Genomic DNA, 19,212 nt, shown 5'->3' with positions numbered 1-19,212 from the left:
TTAATACTCAAAATAGTTTTTAATTGACAAAATTAGAATAAACTGGAAAAATGTACCATCATATAAGGACTGTTTAACATAACTCTCAAAAAGAAAAAAAGTCATTGAGGATATATTTGAAGCATCCTATCAAAAATTATTGTATAATGTAAAGAAAAAGGTTTTTGTGTGCATGAATAGGGCACTCAACAACTGGGGAATACATATTCTTTTATAACATACATGAAACCTATACAAAAATTGACCATAAAGTGAGTCATACAGAAAGCTTCAACACAGGGCATCAAACCTACCGTGTTCACAATGCAGTTAAATTAAAAATCAAAAGCAAAAAATGTAATTGGAAAAAAAATCTACTTGTCTAAAATTAAGGACAAACATTTCTTTTTTTTTTTAAGATTTTATTTATTTATTTGAGAGAAAGAGAGAGAGCCTGAGCAGGGGAGAGGGGCAGAGGAAGTGGGAGAAGCAGACTTCCCTCTGAGCAGGGAGACCAACGCAATCCTGGGACCCTGAGATCGTGACCTGATCTGAAGGCAGACACTTAACTGAGCCAACGAGGCACCCCAAGCATTTCTAAACAAGTAACCTAGGAGAAAGATAAAAGTGTGAATGAAAATTAGAATATATTTGAACTCAATAGTGATGAAAATATTGTAGATTCGTGTAATAAAACTTGTGTAACATAAAGTGATAGATGGAAATTTATTATCATATATGATTAGTGATGTAGAGTAAACATACTAACCATTAATGAGCTAATAACTGACCTAAGAAGTTAAAATGAAAAAGCAGAATAAACTCAAGGCAGGGAGAAAATAATAAAAAGGAAGAATAGAGATCTCAGGTCCCAATAAGGGTATACCAGGTTATTTAGACCAATTCCTCTACTGCAGAAAATTTAGTTGCTGGAAAATTACTTTAAAAATTATTTTAAGGGGCACCTGGGTGGCTCAGTCAATTAAGCATCCAACTCTTAATCTTGGCTCAGGTCATGATCTCAGGGTTGTGAGATAGAGTCCTTTGCCAGGCTCCATGCTGGACACTGAGCCTGCTTAAGATTCTTTCTCTCCCTCCCCCTCTGCTCCTTCCCCCCACTCTTAAAAAAAAAATTATTTTAAAAGCACAGAATTCAATCAATCAATCAATCAATCAATAAATAAAATTTCTAAAGGAAATTATAAAAAATTACCAGGTCAAGGTTCAGGAGAAACTGGAAATGTATAGACATGAGTCTACTATTTGGAATCACTTTTGCCCTGAGGATTGCTAGTTAAGTGAAATGTGAAGTCCAGGGCTCACCAAGTGGGACTCTGATAAATCATTCCATGATTGCATTGCAAACAGAAGGACTGTAACCTAGAAGTAAGGGTGAGCTAGAAGTACACCACCTGAGAGCTGCTCTCAAGGACAGCAGTCTGACTTTGAATCATTTGTTCGGCCCAGAGAATATCAAGTCCTGGAATTGGATTAAGGTTATCTCAGATTGCTAGTGCCTACAGGTGTCTGACAAAAGCTAGAAATATCCTCTCAGTGGAAAACAACATCTTCTTCAGCCTAAAATCACTTCCACCGATAAAGTACAATATCCAGCTCAAAATTACAGATATACATGCAAATTAAGAGATAAATAAATCAGAAACAAAAGAGGGGGCGCCTGGGTGGTGCAGTCAGGTAAGTGTCTGCCTTCAGCTCAGAGTCCTGGGATCAAGTCCCACATCAGGCTCCTTGCTCAGCGGGGAGCCTGCTTCTCCCTCTGCTTGCTGCTTGTTGCTTCCCCTGCTTGTGCTCTCTCTCTCTCCCTCTCTCTCTGACAAATAAATAAATAAAATCTTAAAAAAAAAAAAAAAGAATACCAACAGATAACAAACAAGATAAATTGAAAGACAAAATCCACACTTAGACACATATCAAAACTCCAGAAAGTTCAAAGACAAAGAAAAAAAAAAATCATAAAAATCAGGTTGAGACAAAAGACAATTTACCTCCAAACAGTGGAACTGAAAATAGTAGAATAATATTTTCAGTGTGTGCACCCCCACCAAATCGGCCAGTCAAGAATTTTAAATCCAGCAAAAATGTCCTTCAATATTTAAAGTGAAATATTTTGAATTTTAGTCAAACAAAAACTAAGGAAATTTACTGTCAGCAGACTAACACTAAAAAAAAAAAAATAGAAGGGGCACCTGGGTGGCTCAGTTGTTAAGCCTCTGCCTTCGGCTCAGGTCATGATCCCAGCGTCCTGGGATCGAGCCCCACATCGGGCTCTCTGCTCCGCGGGAAGCCTGCTTCTCCCTCTCCCACTCCCCCTGCTTGTGTTCCCTCTCTCACTGTGTCTCTCTCTGTCAAATAAATAAATAAATAAATAAATCTAAAAAAAAAAATAGAAAAGGAAGAAAAAGTGAAAATAGAAGGTGGAAAATGACAAAAATTGAAATTAAAAAAATAATAAAAATTAAAATTAAAAATAAAAATTAAAAAGGAAAAATGATTGTGGATTGAAGGTAAGAGATATGGGAAAGAATGAAGAAACAAAATAATTATCAGTAAAAGTAAAATGTGATGATATAAACAGTAAAAAAAATGTTGCTGTGTAATATAAAATATAGAAAGAATTAAAATACACAAAAGTAATAGCATAGGGGCGCCTGGGTGGCTGAGTCATTAAGCGTCTGCCTCGGCTCAGGTCATGATCCCAAGGTCCTGGGATCGAGTCCCGCATGGGGCTACCTGCTTGGCGGGAAGCCTGCTTCTCCCTCTCCCTCTCCTTCTCCCACTCCCCCTGCTTGTGTTCCCTCTCTTGCTGTGTCTCTCTCTGTCAAATAAATAAATAAAATGTTAAAAAAAAAAAAGTAATAGCACAGAGTCAGGAGAAAGAAAAATTAAAGTAAAAAGTTGGTCCTTCTACTGTGTGGAGGAAAGAACAGATTAACATTAAATGTTGATTAGTAAAGGATGCAGGTTGCATTTTTCTGAATAATAACTAAAAGAAAAGTATTTAACTTCCAAACTAGTAAAGGAGAAAAATTTTTTAAAAATTTAAAATAGAGCTACCATATGACCCAGCAATTGCACTACTAGGTATTTAACCCAAAGATACAAATGTAATGATCTGAAGGGGCACCTGCATCCCAATGTTTACAACAGCAATGTCCTCAATAGCCAAACTGTGGGAAGAGCTGAGATGTCCATCAACAGATGAACGGATAAAGAAGATGTGGTATATATATAAAATGGAATATTACTCAGCCATCAGAAAGGATGAATACTTACCATTTATTTTGGCATGGATGGAATTGGAGGGTATAATGCTGAGCAAAATAAGTCAATCAGAGAAAAGACAATTATCATATGGTGTCCCTCATATGTGGAACATAAGAAACAGCACAGAGGATCATAGGGGAAGGGAGGGAAAACTGAATGAGAAGTCATCAGAGAGAGAGACAAACTATGAGAGACACTTAAATATAGGAAACAAACTGAGGGTTGCTGGAGGGGAGGTGGATAGGGGGACAGGGTAATTGAGTGATGGGCATTAAGGAGGGCACATGATGTGATGAGCACTTGGTATTATATACAAATGATAAATCATTGAACCCTACATCTGAAACTAAAGATGTACTATATGTTGGCTAATTGAATTTAAGTTAAAAAAATACATTACCAATCCAAAAATAGGGGGAAAAGGCAAAATAAAAGAAATTAGAACAGGACAGAGAACACAGAACATAGACATCTAGTGTGACAATAGAAAGCAGATAGTAAAACAGTAAATGTCAACCCAAATATTTCACTAATTACATTAAATATAAATGGAATCTAGGCAAAGCTTGTTACACTAGATTTATATATACATCTATACATATACATTATTTGCAAGAGATACCTAAGACACATAAGGATTCACAAGGGTTAAAAGTAAAACAGTGGCAAAAGATAGAACACTTAACAAAAGAAAGATCATATAGCTTCATTAATATCAGACAAAGTAAACTTAAAGGCAAAAAAAAACCATTATTCAGGATCAAGAGATTTTTCATGGTCTCTTCATAATGATTATTCACCAGGAAGGAGTAACAATTCTATATTTTTATGTACCTAAACTCAACTTTGAAATATATATATATTTTGATATATATTGAGATATATAATGAGAAAGTAAATAATTACAATCCTAGTAGAAGATTCTAAAACCATTTTTTAAAAGATTTATTTATTTTAAAGAGATAGAAAGCAGAGGAGGGTGGAGGGGCAGAGGGTGAGAGAATCTTAAGTAGACTCTGTGAAGAGCATGGAGCCCAACACGGGTCTGTCTCACAACCCTGAGATCATCACCTGAGCCGAAATCAAGTCAAACACTTAATGGACTAAGCCACCCAGGTGCTCCTAAAGACATTTTTTGATAACTTTTCAAATATGCACCCAAAAATATCAATAATTTAATCTTAAAAACTAATCCAGTACATAAACAGCATTTCACCTAACAACGGTGGAAGCATTTTCTTTTCAAAGACAGACTGAACATTTACAAAATTAATCATTTACTGGGCCATGGAGCATGTCTTAAGAAATTCCAAAGGGCTAAAAACATACAGAGTATGTTTTCTGATCACAATTCATTAAAGCAGGAAATTAAAAGCTTCAGTCAGTCAAAAAAGAGAAAAAGGAATTTCCCATATGGTTATAAATTAAAGCTTAAAATTTATAAATTACACAGGGTTAAAGAAATAATCAAAATGGAAATTAGAAAGTATTTTTAACTGAATTATAACAAAATGTTAATTTCAAAACTCGCAGAATGCTTTAAAGCAGGTTTTCTCAACCTCAGTACAAGTGACATTTAGGACTGGATGATTCCTTGCTGTCTGGGTCTGTCCTGTGCATTGTAAGATGTCTAGCAGCATTCCTGGCTTCTCCCCACTAAAATCCAGTAGCATTTTCCCCACATTGTGACAATCAGAAATATCTACAGATACTACCAAATGTCCCTAGGGGAGGGCAGAATTGTCCCAGGTTGAGAACCACTATTCTAAAGTGATATCTAGAGGAAAAGAGACAAAAAGGCTGACGTTCATAAGGTGAGCACACACCCATCTACCTACTTCAAGGAGTTTGAGAAAGAATAGTATATTAAAAAGTAAGAATGGAGGGAAAAGAAAATGATAAATATAAGCACAGAAAGGAACAGAGAATGAACACAGAATAAAGGGAATCAATGAAGCCAAATTCTCTCTCTGAAAAGATTAACAAAATGTCTATATTTGGGACAAAACTAATCAAGAACAGGAGCAAAAACAAATAGCCAATAACAGTAATGAAAAATACAGATCCTTCAACCATCAGAAAGATGATATTAATAACAACTGTTATGCTAATAAATTGAAAAACTTAGATGAAATAGAAAAATCTTTAGAAAATTACATTTTATCAAAAACTAAAAAATGAAATAAAAAACCTGATTAATCCTATAACCATTAAAATGAATCTATAATTAAATGACTCCCAGTCATGCACATACAAAACAAACACAAAATAAAATAAAACAAAACACCGCTCGAGTCCCCTGATACCTATATAAATCCCAGAAAATGTTACTAAGCATTTAAGGAAGAAATAACATCTACCTCAGAAAATAGAAAGGAAATAATGTTCACCAATTCTTTCTGTCTTGTAGCAAAACCTTGACAGCACAAACCAACAGAGATAGAATGAGAAAGGAAAATCATAGGCCAATCTCATCCATGACCATAAATGCAGAGTCTACACTTAATATTATCTAACAGAATCCAGCAACATATAAAATGATAAAATTATCATGACCAGATTGAATTTGTTATGGGAATACAAGATTATTTGAACATCAAAATTTGCTACATTCAGAAATGAAAAAAGAAATGTATGATTATTTCAATAGATACAAAAAAATTTGATAAAATTTAACATTCACTTATGGCAAATGTGTTTAGCAATCAAGAATATAATAGAAAATTTTAAAATGACAATGGCTAATTTCTCCCCCAATAATCCTATAGCTAACATCATAAAGTTAAAACATTGAAAGGTTTTTCTCTGAAATAGGAAACATGACAAAGCTGATCCCTTCTCTTCAACATGGGAGAAACTTTTCTAAGTCAGGAGGCAATACAACTAAAGAAAACATTAAAGAATTTAAAAAGAAATAAAGTAGGCATCATTTGATGTGTTCATAGAAAATCCAAATGGATCTAGAGATAAATTATTAACATTAATAAGTGAGTTTAGCAAGGCTGCTGATACCACATCAATATATAAAAATCAATTATATTCATATGCCAGGATTAAGCAGAAAATGAAATTTGAAAAAGATATTTGTAATAGCATTGAATTTTGTAATACATTTAAATGTTTAACCCATTTACATACATAATTTTTATCAAAATTATAAAGAACAAATTTACCAAATAATCACTCTAAAGAGGTGTTAAGTAATTTTTTTGTTACTTACTGTTGTCATGTAAGTTTTCAAATAGATTTTTTTTCTTAAACAAAAGAAGAAAACTATCAAATATGGAGTATTTACCTTCAGGAATTCTGCTAAGCAATTTGTTTGATTTACTTCTTGAAACAACAAAGCAGTACAAGCATCATCTTCATATGTTGATTAGGAAATGTGGCAGTGTGGGTACCATCGCTGGAACTCCAGTCTTTCTGATTTCAAAGCCCAACTCTTCACCCTATTTATCCTTTCTTACTAATCTACTTTAAGAATGAACAGTTCCCAGGGTGCCTGGGTGGCTCAGTTGGTTAAGTGTCCAACTCTTGGTTTCAGCTCAGGTCATGATCTTGGAGTCCTGAAATGGAGCCCTGCATTGGGCTCTGCACTAAGCATGGAGTCTGCTTGTCCCTTTCCCTCTGCTCCTCCCCCTGCTTGCACTCTCTCTCTCTCTCCCAAATAAATAAATAAAAATCTTAAAAAAAAAATGGGCAGTTCCCATTTATGTAATTGCTCATATTTACCCCAAATGTCCTTTCAACATTTTAACATGATATTTGCCAAGTATCAAGATCATGTTATCATAATGCTTTTTTTTTTTAAGATTTTATTTATTTATTTGACAGAGAGAGACACAGCGAGAGAGGGAACACAAGCAGGGGGAGTGGGAGAGGGAGAAGCAGGCTCCCCGCAGAGCAGGGAGCCCGATGCGGGACTCAATCCCAGGACCCTGGGATCATGACCTGAGCTGAAGGCAGTCGCTTAACCAACTGAGCCACCCAGGTGCCCATCATAATGCTTTTCAATACCACACTTAAAGAAATTGACAAGTTTATATACTATATTCATTGTAAAAGCCAGGAAATAAATATTTATTCTGACATTTGTGGACAACTAACTGATGTTTTTCTAATTAATTAATGTGAGACTTTATAGTTCTGTGTTTATTATGAAGTCGCTGAATTAAGTATTGCCCAAATTTACTTGTAATATTCTGCATATTGATGTCTTGGAAGGAGGTGAGGGTAGATAAAGACTCTGTAAGTACCAATGCCAGCAGGTCATCATTGTCCTAAACTTTCTACAGACCTTCAATTTTATTAATCAATTTCACAAAAACCCTACTGCATACCATCTATGTACAAGGTCCTCACTCATTCATTCAACATATATTTATTGAGGATCTACTATGTGCTGTCACTGAACTGTACTCTGAAGATAAAACTATAAACAAAAGAGACAAATTTCCTGCCCTCATCCCAGGTGGGCTTTGTGTACACGCTGGAAAAGCTACCAAATCCAAGTGTGGCAGGACTTTTAAAGCCACGGGGAATACTATCAGCAGTGCTTTCTGGAAGTGTAAACCCTCTCCCTCTCAGCTAACAACCTAACTGGCCCTACTGCTGATTCTACAGAGTCTGTTTGGTTTTTTAGTTTGGAGCAGGAATTTTTCATTAGAAAGAATAATGGCTCTGCCAACAGATCGTTTCATTAATAAGAGTTAAATGTAAAGTGACAAAAAGGGGGTGTCCCTTAAGGAAAAGTATCATAAAAAATCACTGTTTTAGAGGTCAGACTTCTATCTTGATCCTACTTGAACAGGTTACATAAGGAAACCAGTGGCAGACCTGTAAAATGGAATTTACATTTCATGCATTTTGTTGAATAACAAGGTAGCGTTAATAAAAAGTATGTTTGAATTGTAAACAAATACGAAGTTCTAGTTAATGATATGCATACTGGAAAAGGTGCACTGATGCACTGAAACTTACTTTGAAATAAATTTTAAAAATACATACTGATGGATGGATAGAGGCAAAGATAGATGGATGGATATGGGATAAAGCAAATATATGAAAACGTTAATTGTAGAATCCAGATGGTGAATGTTGGCTGTATAAGTCTTTCAACTTCTCTGTATGTTTGAAGACTTTTACAATAAAATCTTGGGAAAATGTGAAGCACAAAAATGCTAATCAAAAAGTAAAGTAAATGTTTATTTTTAAGGATGCATTACTACTTTTCTGGAATTGTTTAATTTTTCATTATACAAATATGCATAAGTACATTCTTATAAAAAATATTCACACAATACAGATAAAGTTTCCCTTGACCAACACCCCAATCCTAGACCATTCTCTGAAACTTAATATCACTATGAAATCCATTGGTATGCTCCAAGTTCATCCATATATGTGTATCTAAGGAAATATGCCAGTCTTTCCTTCTCTTAAGTAAGTTACAAACTCTGTGAAGACAAGAACCATTGTTGTATTTTTCAGCTCTACACACAGCATCTAGAGCTTCATCCAACACATAGTAAGTACTCAAGAAATATGTGTTAAATGAATATAATCCTTAATAATAGGTTGATTAAACCATAAGCCCCGGCAAATAGCAGGATAGTAGTAGTACCCTGTAGAAAACCACTTTCTCTGGCTTTCCTATGCCAATTTAGAGTTAGTCCCTCCAGTCCATCCTAGATAGAGAGTTGAACACAATATTGACTTGTTAAAGTGATCACTTTCCAAAGTTAGGTTGTTATTTACTCACTCATGCATTCATCAATGCAATTAATAAGAATTTACTAAGTACATCCTATGCACAAGGCACTATGCTTAAGCTCTCCAGTCACAACAGGGTTTTCCAATCTCTGCACTAATGACATATTGAACAGGACAATCCTTTGTTGTAGGGGTTGTCTTGTGAATTGTAAGATGTTGGCAGCATCCCTGGCCTCTATTTACTTCTTTCCTGTAATACCATTCCTTCCAGTTGTCACAATCAAAAATATCTCCAGACGCAAAATCACCCCTAGCTGAGAACCAACGGGCCACAAGGAGGTTGTGACCTCTATGTGGGGCAGTGGCCTAAGGCCTCTGTTCAGCAGTGCTCCCTTGAGGGCACACACTACCCCATAAGATGAGGACTTAGGTTACTGTAACTTTAAGGATCCAAAGACCACACCACCCTCCCTAACCACTATCTCTCTAGTGTCTGGAAACTTCTTCTAGAATAATAAAAAGAAAAAATATATCATTACTGTGCATTTCCAGACAATAAAGCTACTCCCTTTTTCCAAATGCCCTGTCCTTCTGGGAGACAGAGTACAGATAAGGCTAGAGGGGCTTGGAGAATGAGATAAAAAATTATCCTCAAGAGGCGCCTGCGTGGCTCAGTCGTTAAGTGTCTGCCTTCGGCTCAGGGCATGATCTCAGGGTCCTGGGACTGAGCCCCTCATTGGGCTCTGTGCTCAGTGGAGAGTCGGCTTCTCCCTCTCCCACTCCCCCTGCTTGTGTTCCCTCTCTCTCTCACACACACTCTCTCTCTCAAATTAAAAAAAAAAAAAATTATCCTCAATCCATCCAAGGTGAATCTCACTCTCTTCTGAAGGAGAAAACTTCCTGGTGCTCTCTATAGAGTTAAATAAAACAAGCACAAATTTGACCCTCACTAGGGCATCAGGCTATACACCTAACTTCCCTAAGTCATGGGAATGCCCTGAAGATCACCTGACAAACTGGCCTCTAACTCCTCAAATTCAATTCTATAAGCACAGTTCCTAGTCTAGGGGTGGTACATAGCAAACAATCAATAAATACTTATTTAATGGATGGATGGATGAACCATATTATATAAAATGTAAGATCAATGTGATACTAAACTTTTACTAATGTCTACAGAAATTATTTGATCCTGCTCTGTGATTAAAGCCACATATTTTTTTCTTATAATTCGCAATGCCACCAAATGTACTTTCTTCTTTCATTGGACATTAATTTACTTTTACATGGTGGTTAACCAACCTTCAAACCAATTTGATGAAAGATATATTTTAAAGGATAATAAAAAATAGATCTTTAAAATATCTTCAAGTTAAAACCTTTAAGTTTTCATAAAGAATATTTCATTTTAATTATATCATAATATTTCAGCTCTATATTGGCCATTTTTCTGTAGAATGTTAAAGTAAGTGTGATTCATTAAAAACTCATTCGTTCATTATGAAAATGGAATAGCAATTTATATTCATTGTGAATGGACTCATTATGGGAGCAATTTGCAAATCACATGAAGTCTTTACTTTCTAAAGGAAGTCACATATATTATTCACATGGCAAGTTAATTAACCCATATTCCCTACTTTACAAATTTTGTTTTGTACAAATCTCTCAAGTTCATTTCATCTTTTACACAGAAAATTATATCATGTATATCTGCCTAGCAGAATTATAATTTAATCACTTACATAAAGTTTGAAATAAAGGTAAAAAAAATCTCAGTAGATTATATATTTTTGTTTGTTTTTGATGTAGTGTTCCATGATTCATTGTTTGCATATAACACCCAGTGCTCCATTCAGTACGTGCCCTCTGTAATACCCATCACAAGGCTAACCCAACCCCCCAGCCCCCTCCCCTCTAGAACCCTCAGTTTGTTTCTCAGAATCCATAGTCTCTCGTGGTTCGTCTCCACCTCCGATTTCCCCCCTTCATTTTTCCCTTCCTACTATCTTTTTTTTTTAACATATAAATATTATTTGTTTCAGGGGTACAGGTCTGTGATTCATCAGTCTTACACAATTCACAGTGCTCCATAGCACATACCCTCCCCAATGTCTATCACCCAGCCACCCCATCCCTCCCACATTTAAAAGTGATTTTCTTTCCCTCTCTGATTTCTGTATTTCTGCCTTGACCCTGGGAAACTGTGAAATCATCTTCTCTTTTCTTTTCTATTTTTGTACTATGCCATTTTTTAAGCTATAAAATGCAACATAGAATTCAGGCAGCATAATAAGAGCTTTAAATACACTGTTGAACCCTCTTTGGAGACATAAAATCCATCATCCAAAGAAGGTTTTATGTACTTCCTATGTAACAAGACGCATAATACTGCTTATTATCGAGAACAGACCAATCCAACTTAGTTTCCCAGGGGAAAGAAAAGAGCCCCATTTATTCCACATAGAGATGTCCGATAGAGTAAAGTCCATCATTCTTTGGCAGCTGGAACTGAGAAGCCAGAAGATGTTACTGTTAGAAGATAATTTACCAACAAAAGCTATAGCACCAGATTTCTTAGAAATGGCATCAACAGGGATTGGCAATGCCTCCAAGTGGGTGTTAGCGGGAGGCAGAGGGACAGGCTTGCTTCTGCTGCTCCTTCCCTTCCTGAGTCCACGGATCCCGCCTCAAGACAGATGACCAGTAGTCCGAATTCCCAAATGGAAAACTCTGACCTTTTAAATTTTTTACAAGGTAGTTTCACAATAAAAAATGGAGCGATTATGGCTATTTACATCGTATTTGGAAACATGATGAAAGTTTAAATGTTGGCCCCTCCCCAAAATCCTAAATGTAAAGGTGGCTTAGTAGATCCTGAACTTAAATAGTAAGGGTGTAACCTAGGGACCGTTTATAAAGATAGTGAAAGCCTTAAAATGTGAGTTAAAATGTTGCTCCATTAACATATGAATGACTGTTTATGGAGAGGGAAAAAACAATATTTGACGTCAGCCATAAATGCCTTACGCAAGCTTAGTTGATTGTCAGTATAAAATTTTTAATCATCTATAAAAAGCTAAGATCAATACCAGTGTAATTTTTCTTGGTATATATCTGCAAGTTATTGGTATACTATTCAGATCACGTTTAATTATACTTTATCGTCCTCCAAATTAAACCTACGAGGTACACATGGAGTAGGTAGGTAACAAGTTGTGCAGAAAGACTTGCTAAATGTGGAAGATAGCAATGCAAAAAATGAGGGTTTCAAGGGATCTAAGATTCTTTTTTGTTTCTCCTCAATGAAAACAAAGAAAAAAATGTAGCCAGTCTCAAACCACAAAATCCATGCAAAAAGATATCTTAATTCTATGTTCTTTAAATCACTTACCATTGTGGTAAGGACATTCCACTTCAGACATTCTAAGGACCCCCCCAGCTCACTAGCCAACCCCAGAGGCCGGGCCATTTGGAGGTGTGTTAGGATGCACCAGGGCTCTGGAAAGGTCCCTACAGCATCGTCAAACAGGCCTGCACAGCCTTCCTCCTAAATGCAAACTGCCCTGGTTCACATAGCTCCCCCTGTTCTGTCAGGGACATAGAAATAATTGCAAACACTGAGAATCCAGGGTAAGGATGTGGTAGCCCTGGAAGGACCACATGACCAATACCAGCTGAGGTCCGCCTATATATCAGGGTGATGGCCAAAAGCATTTGCTCTAACTTACTGCCAATAAAAGTCGTTTTTATGGCATCTGGCTGGAACATCATCAGTGGCCCCTGAATAAATCAGTAACTAGTCTCCAAAGATGGTCCCCACAAGAACCATGCTTGCTGATCTTCAGCCCATTGGGTAGACCTTGCATCATATTGGCTTCAACTGGGTCACACTCGCATTTCTAATCCTCACTGGCAAGAGACTAGAGTTACCATGTTTGGTGTTGGATACTCAGGATCCACCTCTTGGAGCTGGAAATGAGGTCACCATCCCCAAAAGCCCAGTCCACAGAGGAGGAGAGCAGACATCACCTGGGAGCTTGCTAGAAATGCAGATTCTCAGGACCCTCCCCATACCTGCTGAATCAGAAGGTACATTCTAGCTATATCCTCAAATTATTAGCATGCACACTGAACTTTGAGAAGTGCTGCCCTAAAGACCAATGGAAAACAGATACATGAACAAAATATGAACACAGTTTGGTGGTAGAAAAAGTAGTTGGAGGAAGTTGTCACTGGTCAGTGCCACACTGTCTACCATGCCATTCATATGCAGTAATGGTGCCTCTGATTGAGTATGAATTTTGCAATGGACAGAACGTTTATGTTCCCCCAAAATTCATGTTGAATTCCTAACCCCCAGTATGAGAGTAAGGATGCAGGGCCTCCGGGAGGTAATTTGGATACAAGGATGGAACCTTCATGAATAGAATTAGTGCCCTTATAAAAGGGACCCTAGAGAACTCTCTTGCCCTCTTTCAGCCAGGTGAGGACAAAGTAAGAAGACTGTCACTCACAAACCAGGAAAAGGGACTTCCCCAAGAAGCCAACAATGCTGGCACTCTGGTATTGGATTTCTAGGCTCCAGAGCTAGGAGAAACAAAGTTGTGCTCTTTATAAGCCACACTGTCTATGGTTCTTTGTTATAGCAGGCCAAACTAAGATAAATTTCTAAGGTGTGTGGATGTAATAAACTCTCCAGTCTTTTAGGACCAAGGGTATTATTGCTTTTCCCTTAATATTGGTGCCTTTTCATCCTGTATGGTGGTAACTGAGGGCCAACAGTATATTTGACAGCATAATAAATGAAATGAAGGGTAATTGTATTTTTTTCCCAATTGGTTATTTTGGTGATTCTTTCCCCATTAGCACACAATTCACTTTAGTCCAACTATACAAACACTTATGAGTCCTTTCTATGGCCATCACCATTCTCAGTGCTGAATATTAAACAGTGTAATGCAGAACAGTAAAGCAATTCTTTCTAAAGAGGAAATTTATGTACCATAGGAGTATGGATACTGGGCCCATTATCCTGGCATGATTTTGGAAATGTTGTTTGGATCTCTCTCTCTCCATCTGTATCTATCTATATCTAACTGTATCTAAATAACTATATCTACAGAATTCTTAGTAGAAATGATATTGAGATTATATTTATAAGACTTTAATCAACATAGTTAGAATGAATGAATAACTGTAGAAAATAAAAATGATGGTGATTATTTTGACTACAGAATAACAAACATTGATGATATGAGGATAAATTGTATTTTTAAGATATGTGTGGGATATTTTTAAAGATTTATTTATTTATTTTGGGGGGAGAGGGGCAGAGCAAGTCTTAAGCAGACTCCACTCTGAGTGCAGAGCCTGAGAAGGGGTTCCGTCTCACAACACTGAGACCATGACACTGAGATCACAACCTGAGCCAAAACCAAGAGTCTGACGTTTAACCAAATCCACCACCCAGGCACGCCAAGAAATGTGTTTTTTAAAAATCCACTTTGTACTCCTGGTCCTTGCTTTTAACAATAATAACCTGGGAGAGAAATCTCTGCTAATAAATGCAAACTCCCTTTTTGCCACCAGCATTGATAGAAGTGTTACTGATGATTGTTTTATTTTCTTCCTTTGCCCAGTTTGAATTTAAATGTAGAGGGTATGAGTTTTAGCCCACAAATTTACAAAATAGTTTTATTTTGTTAGAACTAAGCTTAATTTGTATGTTGAACACTGCACCTACTGGATGGGAGGTGCGGCATTCTGAATACACGCCCCTCAAATCCTAATCCCACATAGTCCTAACTATGAATATGTTACCTTATATGGCAAAAAGGGGACTCTGCAGATGCAGATGGGATTAAATTAAGAACCTTGAGAAAGAGATAATCTCGGATTATCCAAAGTGGGCTCAAAGTAATCACATGTGTCCTTCTAAGAGAGAAGGCAATGGGAAAATGGCAGCAGAGAGAAAAGATGCTATGAGCTTTAATGATAGAGAAAAGAACTTGGAGCCAAGTCATGTAGGTGGTCTCTAGAAGTTGAAAAAGGCAAGATTCTATCCGAAGCCTCTGAAGGAACACAGTTCTGCAGACCCATTTTTTTTAATTTTATTTTTTTTAAGATTTTTTTTTTTTTTTTTTAGGTAATCTCTACACCCAGTGTGGGGTCTGAACTCACAACTCCAAGATCAAGAGTCCCATGCTCCATGGACTGAGCCAGCCATGTGCCCCTGCAGGCCCATTTTCAACTTTTGACCTCTACAACGGTATGACAATACGCAGTTGGCTCTTGAACAACACGGGTTTGAATTACACGGGTCCATTTAAATGCAGATCTTTTTGATAAATATAGTAAATACTGTAAATGTGTTTCTTTTCCTTATGATTTTTTTTAACAGTTTCTTTTCTCTAGCTTACTTTACTGTAGGAACACAGTACATAATACATAAAACATACAAAATATGTGTTAATTGAGTGTGTTATTGGTAAGACTTCCCGATCAACAGTAGGCTATTATTAGTAAAGTTTTGGAAAGTGAAAAGTTACATGGGATTTTCAACTGTGTGGGGGGGGATCAGTGCCCCTTACCCTCACTGTAGAAGGGTCAATTGTATTTGCATTATTTTAAGTGTGTGATAATTTGTTATAGAAGAAATAGGAAATGTATATAGTACTATAAATTCAGTCTTATCAAGGAATCCTCCGCTTCCAAAGGCATATGTCAAGATCCTGGGCATCTGTTATAGTGCTAAGATGTTGGGAGAGAGAGCACCTTGTCTTCCATCATCCATCCACATGTGGCTGCTGAGCAAGTGCCCTTTCTTCTATATGCCCCTTCACCCCATATGTCCCTGTACTGCCTCAGAGGACAGAATCTGGAAGAATCCACATAGATAAGTACTCTACTACTTCCAGAGGGAGCTACATAACTTGTAGGAAAAGCCAGAATAGAGTATCATTAAAGGTCCAAAGTACAAATCTTTTTCCTTTTTTCTGCTCTCTCTCACCTTGTCATAGCATATTTTAGTTGCTATTTGATGCCAGTCTAAATAAAGAAAAATTAAAATATTAAATAATTACCATGAATTTCACTATTTCTCTTTATAGTGTGCAATGCCAGTCATAAGTGCAAATATAGGAGCATTTAACACATATGCATGATCCCTAAATGACACATCATTTGTAGCTAGAGCATATATATATATATTTTTGTTTTGTTTTGTTTTATTTTGTTTTGTTTTTGCCAGAGCGGTGGAAACTTGGCATAAAATTGCACTATTGTTTTTCTTTCACTTCTTGATATATGCACATTCTACCAACACATTATACCTTCAGGTTACTTGTAAGTAAGGAAGGATTGACAGGAAAAGGAACTATGGGTTTCCTGGTCATTTCCTCTCCTTCTACGTCATCATTCTCAGCATAGATGGTTGGCTAGTATAGGGAAGTATACAAAGTAAGAAAGGATATGTCAGGTTTCTTGCTTGAGATCATTCCTGTTTTTTAGAGTACAATTGCCTTCTTTCTACATTTGAACTGAGTTCTGGCTCTGATGGGGAGCATGGACTTCCAGGGCTGTCAGTGTCCCTGATCACTCAGTAACACACTTAACTCACTTTGAGTCCACTGGAATGCTGAGCTCAGGCAGCATTGCAAAATGGTCCTCTGCTCATGTGCATGCTCCTTTTTCCCATCAGACTTCACTTACAAAACACAAATTCAAAGATAAAATCACTAAGGTTTTCAAGAGGTAGCAGCAGAGCATTAAGTCAAGCATGTGGCCCTTCTGAGAGGCTACTTCCTCTCTGGACTCACATCCTCGCTCGTATTTCTTGTCCAGGATGTTGGGTTTAAGGATCCTTTATTTCATTACTTCCTGTTCCCCAAATCTAGAGAAATCTTTATCTAGTTTTGGGTTGGAAGGAAATCTTGCCCCTTTATTTTTTCCTAAAACTTGTGTCTATGCCCCAAATCCTCTCCGTTCCCCTATGGGCTAAGACATCTGCACAGCCCTAAGAAGCACACAGGCTTTTTATTTCCTTGTCCCTGTCCCTATTCCTCATTCATTTCCAGGATGGCCACCGCAAAGCTTTTTGGAATCTTCTCTGTGTTTTCTGGATCCTCACTTCCTCTCAAAGTATGTCTGGACTTACCCTATTTTCTAGGTAAGTGACTGATAAACGTTACTTAGCCTAACCCAGCTTTTTCAGTGGGGTCTGGGGTCCTCAACATTTTGTTTCTGGTTGCAAGTCAGTAGCCAGGCTGTATTCCTAGGACTAGAAAGGGTGTGTTAAGTCCTCCAAGTGTGAAAAGACTCTGGAAATCTCTTTAAGGAATTTTGCTCTTCAAGGCTAACGCATTATGGTTAAATAGAACTGTGTGGGTCAGAGTAAGCTGGTTTTATGAGGCATTGAAAATTGTTATTTATCTCTAATTTTGCAATAAAATATGACTGGCACCACATAAATTCCATTTCTTTTCCAACACACATTCTTATAAAAACTCAATAAAATTGTTTTTTATTGAGAAGAACAGATTTTGATATTTCTTTTAGCTTCCTCAATAAGTTGCCAGATTTCTTTTAAACATAAATTACATGGACACAGTTAATTATATGCTTAAATGCAAATGTATTTAAAATATTTTTTTATTACCGTCTAAGTAATTACTCAGAGGCAATGTGAAAAACATATGTAATTTCATAGACTGAAGATATTTTTATTTTAAGATTTTCTGCCTTGAGGAAGGAAACTGGCATAAACTACTGAAGAACGATTTCTCTCCTAAAAACTTTATTGGAGTGCTTATGCAGATTAAAAAAGAAAATTCCTCCATGTGAATGTATATGTGTTTAGGTGGATGGAGTGACCTTTAAAATAATTTGTAATCATTTGTTTATATAATCATGGTTCAAAGATGGACTGGCAAAGCGGAAACCAGTTTAATTGCCTTTCTCTCCTATATTATCTCATCAAAGTCAAATTCTCACAGCCTGACTCTTCCAAGTAAGAGCAAATTACTTTACATTTACAGCCCTACTTTTTTCCTTATCAAAATCCTACCCGGGAGCATATCACATCAAGAAGAAAAGGAAAACACAATTTTTAGATTACAAGAACAAGGACGATTGGCAGAAAGTTGTGTGTTTATAAAGGCTGTTGCATTAGGCCACTGCAGAGGGCACTATTTACTTTGCACTCTGCGTCAGGCAGCACAGTGACCCTGGTGTTCACTTTCCTGTCATTTCTTAATTTTTTTTTATTATTTCCAATTTTAGAACAGAGGTTAGGAACATGGTGACTGTTCAGTTTTGAATCTTCCCACTTCTCCTGGAAACCAAATAGAGTAAAAAGGAGAACAAAAATAAAGCCATGAAATACATCCTTGGTAAAAGTAGAAGACAGAGAAAAATCCACAAACTCCAAATTATGTATAAATGTGGCCAAAAGAAACTGAGATCAGCAAGTCCTGTGCAGGAAGCTGCCAGAATGAGTGGGGAAGAACAGGGAGTATAGAGGAAGGCTTTTGGTATCAAATGTTAAAGAGCAACAAATATCCCATCCTGAGTAAAACCAATTTGAACAGAAATTAAATATATCAGGGCATAATTACTGGAGAAGGTGGAGAAAGTCATAAAAATTATGAGAGGAACACAGAAGAGGCAAATCTCAAAAAAATCCCTCCTTTTGAAAAAGAGGAGGAATGTGTTAGAAGACAGACTGTCTCCTGGTATCAGCAGCCAGTGGAGGATCCTAGGAAGTTCAGGGTTAATGACAGAGGATTCTGGAATCCAGGTAGGCTCTCAGAGTCAGAGGAAAACTACACAGAGAACCCTATTATCAAGAAATGGTCCATCATGGTAGCAACAAAGGAGCAAGCAGAAAAACCTTGGAAACTCACCTGTCCCACTGCCCACCCCCACATACCACATGTTGAGGTACCTTCTGCATAATAGCTAGTCTAAGACAATTTGAGCTATTTTAATTTGGTAATAACAAAAAGAATAAATAGACTTTTGGTTTCAGCTCTGACATGTAAAGGGCTCAGAAATCATCATTCTGTCTTTACAAGAAAAAAGCTGAACAAACTGAAAATCAGTTTATAAGTTGTGACTTTTTTGGATCTGTCAGAGAACTGAGATTGCAGGGCAAGCTACGACCAAGAAATCTGAGGAAATGGGTGAATCTAGAGAATCATAGCCAAGATCTTCTTACCAGGAGCAGAAGCTGCT

The 19,212-nt window shown here is 36.8% G+C and overlaps 1 long non-coding RNA gene across 1 annotated transcript in view; it reads left to right on the top strand.

Moving 5' to 3' along the window:
* LOC123863871 (uncharacterized) overlaps nucleotides 1-19,212 on the top strand; it is a 51,597-nt gene that overhangs the window by 8,016 nt on the left and 24,369 nt on the right. The window contains exons 2-3 of the long non-coding RNA XR_006795662.2: nucleotides 15,125-15,247; nucleotides 17,055-17,146. This is a non-coding gene — a long non-coding RNA (uncharacterized LOC123863871). The remainder of the gene's footprint in view (nucleotides 1-15,124; nucleotides 15,248-17,054; nucleotides 17,147-19,212) is intronic.

The sequence above is a fragment of the Mirounga angustirostris genome, unplaced genomic scaffold (genome assembly GCF_029215605.1).
Source record: "Mirounga angustirostris isolate CCGP_5_RB_7025 unplaced genomic scaffold, mMirAng1.0.hap1 SCAF_1, whole genome shotgun sequence".
NCBI classification, from domain to species: domain Eukaryota; kingdom Metazoa; phylum Chordata; class Mammalia; order Carnivora; family Phocidae; genus Mirounga; species Mirounga angustirostris.
This window is presented reverse-complemented; position numbering and strand designations above follow the sequence as displayed.